Source organism: Pseudophryne corroboree, unplaced genomic scaffold, assembly GCF_028390025.1.
Source record: "Pseudophryne corroboree isolate aPseCor3 unplaced genomic scaffold, aPseCor3.hap2 scaffold_835, whole genome shotgun sequence".
NCBI classification, from domain to species: Eukaryota; Metazoa; Chordata; class Amphibia; order Anura; family Myobatrachidae; genus Pseudophryne; species Pseudophryne corroboree.
In genome coordinates, this window is record NW_026970414.1 from 103,362 (window position 1) to 110,819 (window position 7,458).

The following is a 7,458-nucleotide window of genomic DNA, read 5'->3' on the forward strand; positions in this document are numbered from 1 at the left end:
CTCCATCCCTCACTTGGAAATGGAGTGTTGCTGACCCACCTATCCCCCCCCCCCGCCCCGATTGACAGGCAGAGGCGATCGCATTCTCTGCGGGGTGCCGCAGAAAATGCAGGCACATGCGTATGCTCTTAGCAATTTTTGCAGTTGGATCGCTTATTGTGATTGCAATCCAACCTGAATCAGGCCCTATTACCTATCACAATGCGCTGCGGGCAGTACAAAATTGGGTTAATATAGGAGAAAAACCCCCAGACCTGTGCTCCTTAACTGTACCTGGTGGCTAGTGGAGCGGCTGCCCAGTAATCAGTGTCCACGCCAGTGCGCACACGGTCCACCCCCTACGGCCACGCTCCCCTTCAACAGCGGCCTCGTGATCCGGAAGGGTGGTGTGTGTGTGACTGACCTTAGGATGAAACCGGAACCTCCGCTGCAGTGACCCAGCAACCAGGGCACGGGAGTATACAGCGTCGCTGGGAGTGATGAAGCTGCAGTAAAGATGTCTATTAGACCTAGCCTGCTGCAGCCCTTGTAGATTCTCATAAAACAAGTTCTTCTTTTCTTGTCAAAATTTATAGCTAAGAATAGGCTGCCTGAGGCAGGCCCCTGTTAAGTGGCCTGCTACTGAAGGCACCAACTACAAACTGAGCTCCCTGTTCATGGAAGCGGGGTTATAGAGGAGAATGCACTGAGCATCTTGGGAACAGTCAAAAGCTTTGAGCCGGTTGGTGCCTCAGATCAAGATCCTACTCTACACCCCAATGTGAATCCTTGTGGAGTCCAGTGTACCCCACAGAAGAAATTAATGTGTCACACCCATTGGCAGCAACCTTAGAATAGCTGCTGACGGGCACAATTGAGAATGGAAGGGGGGGGGGGACATTTGAATCCAGCACATAAATGCAATTCAAATATGTAATTTGTACCTTCCTATTTTAAAATATAATGGATGAACCTCACCCTGTGAGAACAATCTTCATGATCAAGAAATCTCATATGCAAAATAAGTATGAGTTGGGATAGGGCTGGGGAGGGTGTCTGCTCTGGCAGCCCCTCCCCCGTCAAGTTAAGGAGATTCAACTGAGGAAGCACAAGGGAACTCTCGTCTGGGGACAACAACTGCAGGGAGACCACATCTTTTCAGATGAACATGGGAGGGCGGAAGGCTGCCTAATACTGAAGCACCATCAAATATCAAACCATATGCAACATCTAGTACAAGCATTCCTGGGGGAAGGTCTGCAGCAGACGGATTTGCATACAGTGATGTTATCCAAGCAGTGGGCCAAAGTTGGCTGGAACCCTCATCTGCATATGAAAAGAGAAAAGGGGCGTGCAGGGCATGGCGGCCTTTTGCAGTGCTTGGATGACCCCTAGTTCTCATTAAACACCCCCACCCTCCTTTGGTGTGGGGCTCATGTTGGCCATGCCCCATCCCCTGAAGCATTCAAGCTGATTTCTTGCAGCAGCTGGGCACTGTAACAGCTCCAGAGCTGTTCTGTAAGGCAAGTAAAAGGGTGTGGGCCCTGCAGCACCACCTGTAGTTCGCATTGTGCGTTGGAAGGCACAAAGTAAGCAGACGGGAGGAGAAGTCAGGATAGTGCGCAAGGGCATCCTTTTCTCTTAGTCCGTAGAGGATGCTGGGGTCACATTAAGAACCATGGGGTATAGACGGGATCCGCAAGAGACATGGGCACTTTAAGACTATCAAAGGGTGTGAACTGGCTCCTCCCTCTATGCCCCTCCTCCAGACTCCAGTTATAGGAACTGTGCCCAGGGAGACGGACATTTCGAGGAAAGGATTTATTGTTAAACTAAGGTGAGCATCTTACCAGCTCACACCTTAAGCATGCCGCAGAACGTGGCATTCAACAGAACACAAGCCAACGGCATGAACAATTGCAGCGTGGCCTAAGTAAAAGGGGGTGTGACTTCGCGGGAGGACCCGCGATCGCGAGTCACGCCCCCGTTTTCGGCACTGAGGGGGCATGCCCAGCGCTCTGTGAGCCGCTGGCATGCCACCTCTCCCTCTGACTTCAGTGAATAGACGCTGTGCGCATGCGCACAGCGTCTATTCACCGCTGCTCTGCTAAGCAGGGCAGCGACAGACAGAGCCTCCCAACTGTCCTCCCCACCGCGGGACACTGCGGCCCGCAGGTGGGACAGCGGGACAGTCCCCAAAAAACGGGACTGTCCCGCGAAAATCGGGACAGTTGGGAGGTATGATATGGGGCATGCAAAAATTGAGATAAAACTCAGTTTTGCTCCTCTCCACGGAAATCTTTAATAAAAGGCGAAATATTTGTTAGTTCTGAAGAGAATCCAGAGCATGACCAAGATTCCACCTGTCGCCTGAGTGCCATGCCAGCAGTTCTCATTCAGCTGAAAGTGAGCACCCAATTTGAATGAAAGAAAGCAGATTTCTCACCAGGCTTACCCTTGCTATAAACATGGTTTGTACTCTTTTCCATGTGCTCCCAGATCTTTCAAGCAATTAGTGTGGTCAAGAAAGTTCTGTTTGAAAAGAAACAAACATTTACTGTAATTTCTATGCAAATGAGCTTACATTAAAGCACACTCGTTCTATCTTTAAACAGATAAAATAAAACCCCAATAAGATGGGGCAAGGAAAAAATGAGATAAAACTCAGTTTTGCTCCTCTCCACGGAAATCTTTAGTAAAAGGCGAAAGATTTGTTCGTTCTGAAGAGAAACCAGAGCATGACCAAGATTCCACCTGTCGCCTGAGTGCCATGCCAGCAGTTCTTATTCAGCTCAAAGTGAGCACCCAATTTGAAAGAAAGAAAGCAGATTTCTCACCAGGCTTCCCCTAGCTATAAACATGGTTTGTATTTTTTTCCATGTGTTCCCAGATCTTTCAAGCAATTAGTATAGTCAAGAAAGTTCTGTTTGAAAAGAAACAAACATTTACTGTCATTTCTATGCAAATGAGCTTACATTAAAGCACACTCGTTCTATCTTTAAACCGATAAAATAAAACCCCAATAAGATGGGGCATGCAAAATTTGAGATAAAACTCAGTTTTGCTCCTCTCCATGGAAATCTTTAGTAAAAGGCGAAAGATTTGTTCGTTCTGAAGAGAAACCAGAGCATGACCAAGATTCCACCTGTCGCCTGAGTGCCATGCCAGCCAGGGCCGGCTCCAGGCCTACTAGCACCCTGAGCGAGAAAATGTAAAAGTGCCCCCCCCCCCATGCGCGCGCCGAAGGCGCGCGCGCCCTTGGAAAAGTGGGTGTGGCCTCTTGAAAAAGTGGGCGTGGTCTCGTCCCCCAGCAGTGCCAGCTACACATGACATGCCCTCCAGCAGTGCCAGCTACACGTGCTAGTGTTCACTTTTTAGGGCAGGTTGCTGATCACAGGGAGGGCACATTTTTAAGTTAGGTGGGCAAAATGATGTACATACTGTAATGCTTGTTGTTCCCATTTCCACACGCTAAAGCATGGACAGTGCGCGCCGAAGGCGCGCAGCAAAAATTTAGGGGAGTTACTTCGTGGGGAAGGTGCGTAGCCACATTATAGTGGCAATTCACATTACACCACACAGTAGTGCAGCTAATACACATTGCACCAGGTAGAACCTCCTATAAGAGCACGTTAGACACATTGCGCCAGGTAGAGCACTGAGACACACTGCCCAGCCACAGACGCCTAGCGGGAACACTACATGATATGCCCCCCAGCAGTGCCAGCTACACATGACATGCCCCCCAGCAGTGCCAGCTACACGTGACATGCCCCCCAGCAGTGCCAGCTACATAAATGGCCACACAGTTCCAGATGGATAAATGCCCCCACAGCGCAGATATGCCCCCACAGTGCCACATACATTAATGCCCTCACAGTGCAAGATATGCCCCCACAGTGCAAGAAATGTCCCCACAGTGCAAGAAATGCCCCCACAGTGCAAGAAATGCCCCCACGGTGCCAGATACATAAATGCCCCCACGGTGCCAGATACATAAATGCCCCCACGGTGCCAGATACATAAATGCCCCCACGGTGCCTGATACATAAATGCCCCCACGGTGCCAGATACATAAATGCCCCCACGGTGCCAGATACATAAATGCCCCCACGGTGCCAGATACATAAATGTCCCCACGGTGCCTGATACATAAATGCCCCCACGGTGCATGATACATAAATGCCCCCACGGTGCATGATACATAAATGCCCCCACGGTGCCTGATACATAAATGCCCCCACGGTGCCTGATACATAAATGCCCCCACAGAGCCAGATAAATGCCCCCACAGTGCCAGATATGTCCCCACAGTGCCAGATATGCCCCCACAGTGCCAGATATGCCCCCACGGTGCCAGAAATGCCCCCACAGTGCCAGATAAATGCCCCCAGTGCCAGATAAATGCCCCCACAGTGCCAGAAATGCCCCCACAGTGCCAGATAAATGCCCCCACAGAGCCAGATAAATGCCCCCACAGAGCCAGATAAATGCCCCCACAGTGCCAGAAATGCCCCCACAGTGCCAGAAATGCCCACACAGTGCCAGAAATGCCCCCACAGTGCCAGAAATGTCCCCACAGTGCCTGATATGTCCCCACAGTGCCAAATATGCCCCCACAGAGCTAGATATGCAATGCCCCCACAGTGCCAGAAATGCCCCCACAGTGCCAGAAATGCCCCCCACAGAGCCAGAAATGCCCCCACAATGCCAGAAATGCCCCCACATAACCAAAAATGCCCCCTGTGTGCCAGAAATGCCCCCACAGTGCGGATCTCCCCCCCCCAAAAAAAAAAAAATACCTGCGGCGCTGGGGAGGAGTACTGCTGTCCGCCTGTGTGGGAGCGCTGGCGGGCGGGCGGGAGGCCGGGCGAGTGAGCCTGAGCCTGGGTCCGGGCTGGCGGGCGGGTGGGCGGCCACTTGTGCAGGCGGGCTATGCGCGGCGCCGGCGTCTGACGTTAGATACCGGCGCCGCGCAGCGCGCATACACAGCGCGACCGCCAAATGCTGCAGCAGCACACACACAGGGCCGGCTCCAGCATCGAATATGGCGGCGCCAGCGCGTGGCGCCCATTAAGGGTGGCGCCCTGCGCGGCCGCTCTATTCGAACATGCCTAGAGCCGGCCCTGATGCCAGCAGTCCTCATTCAGCTCAAAGTGAGCACCCAATTTGAAAGAAAGAAAGCAGATTTCTCACCAGGCTTCCCCTTGCTATAAGCATGGTTTGTACTCTTTTCCATGTGCTCCCAGATCTTTCAAGCAATTAGTATGGTCAAGAAAGTTCTGCTTGAAAAGAAACAGACATTTACTGTCATTGTTATACAAATAAACTTACATTAAAGCTAACAAGAAAGCACACTCGTTCTGTCTTTAAACTGATAAAAGAAACCCCAATAATATGGGGCATGCAAAAATTGAGATAAAACTCAGTTTTGCTCCTCTCCACGGAAATCTTTAATAAAAGGCGAAATATTTGTTAGTTCTGAAGAGAAACCAGAGCATGACCAAGATTCCACCTGTCGCCTGAGTGCCATGCCAGCAGTCCTCATTCAGATCAAAGTGAGCGCCCAATTTGAAAGAAAGCAGATTTCTCACCTGGCTTCTCCTTGCTATAAGCATGGTTTGTACTGTATTCCATGTGCTCCCAGATCTTTCAAGCAAGTAGCATGGTCAAGAAAGTTCTGTTTGAAAAGAAACAAACATTTACTGTCATTTCTATGCAAATGAGCTTTCATTAAAGCACACTCATTCTATCTTTAAACCGATAAAAGAAACCCCAAAAAGATGGGGCATGCAAAAATTGAGGTAAAACTCAGTTTTGCTCCTCTCCACGGAAATCTTTAGTAAAAGGCGAAAGATTTGTTCGTTCTGAAGAGAAACCAGAGCATGACCAAGATTTTCATCTGAAAATATGTGTTCTCCCTGCAGTTGTTGTCCCCAGATGAGAGTTCCCTTGTGCTGCCTCAGTTGAATCTCCTTTACTTGACAGAGATGTGCCTGAGCAGCGGCCCTCCCCAGCCCTATCCCAAATCATACTTATTTTGCATAGGAGATACCATGGTCATGAAGATTGTTCTCCCAGGGTGAGGTTCATTCATTGCATTCTGGGTATGCTGACCCCTGTGATTTCCCCAAATGTGGGAAACTCGACTGCATTATTTGTGGTAGTGGGGGACTGTGTTTGTGCTTTCCTCTGGTCAGCTCTGGTAAAAGTCAGATTTCTTTGTCTCAGATCTTCCTCTAGCCTTGTTCTTCTTTCGAGAGTTCCCTTGTGCTGCCTCAGTTGGATCTCCTTCACTTGACAGGGGGTGCCCGAGCAGCAATCCTCCACAGCTCTAGCCCAACTCCTACTTACCTGCCAGGTGAGATACTATGATCTTCACTGTTAGGGCAATCAGGATGTGGAATTCCCTGCCAGGGAAGGTGGTAATGGTGGACTCTGTAATTGGATTTAAAAAAGGAATGGATACATTTCTGAATGAAAAAGCTATCCAAGGTTATAATACTTAAAATATCAACATGGTTAATCCGGGGGTAACATGAGTTATAGTAGCTAACTAGTCATAAAACATTATTCAGCAAGTATGTAGAATCATCACAACTTAAAACAGGTTGAACACGATGGGCAATTTGCCTCTATTCAACCTCAAAAACTATGTTACTATATGTTACTATATTACTATGTTACTGTAGTATACAGAAAACCAAAATGCAATGAACAGTGATAGTGAGCACTGATGAGGATACTAGAACTGACACTGAGCAGCAAGATGCAGCACTGGACTATTAGTAATGTACTGTAGTATGCTGAGCACCACAATGCAGCACAAGACAATGAGCAGTGATACTGAGCACTGATGAGGATACTACTGAGAACTGACACTGAGCAGGAGAGACACACTACTAGTATTACTGAGCAGCAATAAGTAACCACTGATACTGAGCACTGATATTGAGATTTCCACTGAGAGAACATAGCCACGTCCATTCCGCTCTATCTTCAATGCACGAGTAAAAATGGCGGCAACGCGCAGCTCTTTATATGGAATCCGAATCTCGCGAGAATCCGACAGCGGGATGATGACATTTTCCCTTTTTCAGGTTTTCCGAGTCAGGCGGGAACAACCGAGCCTGCCTCGGACCAGTGTAAACAACGTGGAGTTCGTGGGGAATTCGGTTCTCGGAGAACCGAACCCGCTCCTCTCTACCTTATACCTATCAATTTTTTTATTTTCAATCTAAGCCCCTGCAGTTTTCTGTAAGCATCTGCTTCGCTATGATGATCAACAAGTCACAAGGGCAAACACTCAGGGCTTGAGGCGTAGATCTTAGGACCAGCTGCTACAAGCATGGCAGAGGTGTCACTATCACTGGTGACACCCAGAGAGGTGGCGAGGGAGATTGTAATGCAGTGCGCGCAGATAAGCAGCGCAATGGTAAAAAGGAGGCATGGTTTCATAGGTAGGGGCGTGGCCTGGTG

The 7,458-nt window shown here is 49.2% G+C and overlaps 6 non-coding genes across 6 annotated transcripts; 1 reads left to right on the forward strand and 5 right to left on the reverse strand.

The window, feature by feature from the left end:
* Nucleotides 1-2,215: 2,215 nt before the first annotated feature.
* On the reverse strand, nt 2,216-2,328 carry LOC135042735 (U5 spliceosomal RNA). The gene has a single exon (XR_010235810.1). It is a non-coding gene; the product is annotated as a U5 spliceosomal RNA (small nuclear RNA).
* A 275-nt stretch (nt 2,329-2,603) lies between these two features.
* On the reverse strand, nt 2,604-2,719 carry LOC135042731 (U5 spliceosomal RNA). Its single transcript, XR_010235806.1, has one exon. It is a non-coding gene; the product is annotated as a U5 spliceosomal RNA (small nuclear RNA).
* A 275-nt stretch (nt 2,720-2,994) lies between these two features.
* LOC135042732 (U5 spliceosomal RNA) lies at nt 2,995-3,110 on the reverse strand. The gene has a single exon (XR_010235807.1). It is a non-coding gene; the product is annotated as a U5 spliceosomal RNA (small nuclear RNA).
* A 2,254-nt stretch (nt 3,111-5,364) lies between these two features.
* On the reverse strand, nt 5,365-5,480 carry LOC135042733 (U5 spliceosomal RNA). The gene has a single exon (XR_010235808.1). It is a non-coding gene; the product is annotated as a U5 spliceosomal RNA (small nuclear RNA).
* Nucleotides 5,481-5,750: 270 nt separating this feature from the next.
* Nucleotides 5,751-5,866, reverse strand: LOC135042729 (U5 spliceosomal RNA). Its single transcript, XR_010235804.1, has one exon. It is a non-coding gene; the product is annotated as a U5 spliceosomal RNA (small nuclear RNA).
* A 144-nt stretch (nt 5,867-6,010) lies between these two features.
* On the forward strand, nt 6,011-6,174 carry LOC135042755 (U1 spliceosomal RNA). Its single transcript, XR_010235830.1, has one exon. It is a non-coding gene; the product is annotated as a U1 spliceosomal RNA (small nuclear RNA).
* The last annotated feature ends 1,284 nt before the right edge of the window (nt 6,175-7,458 follow it).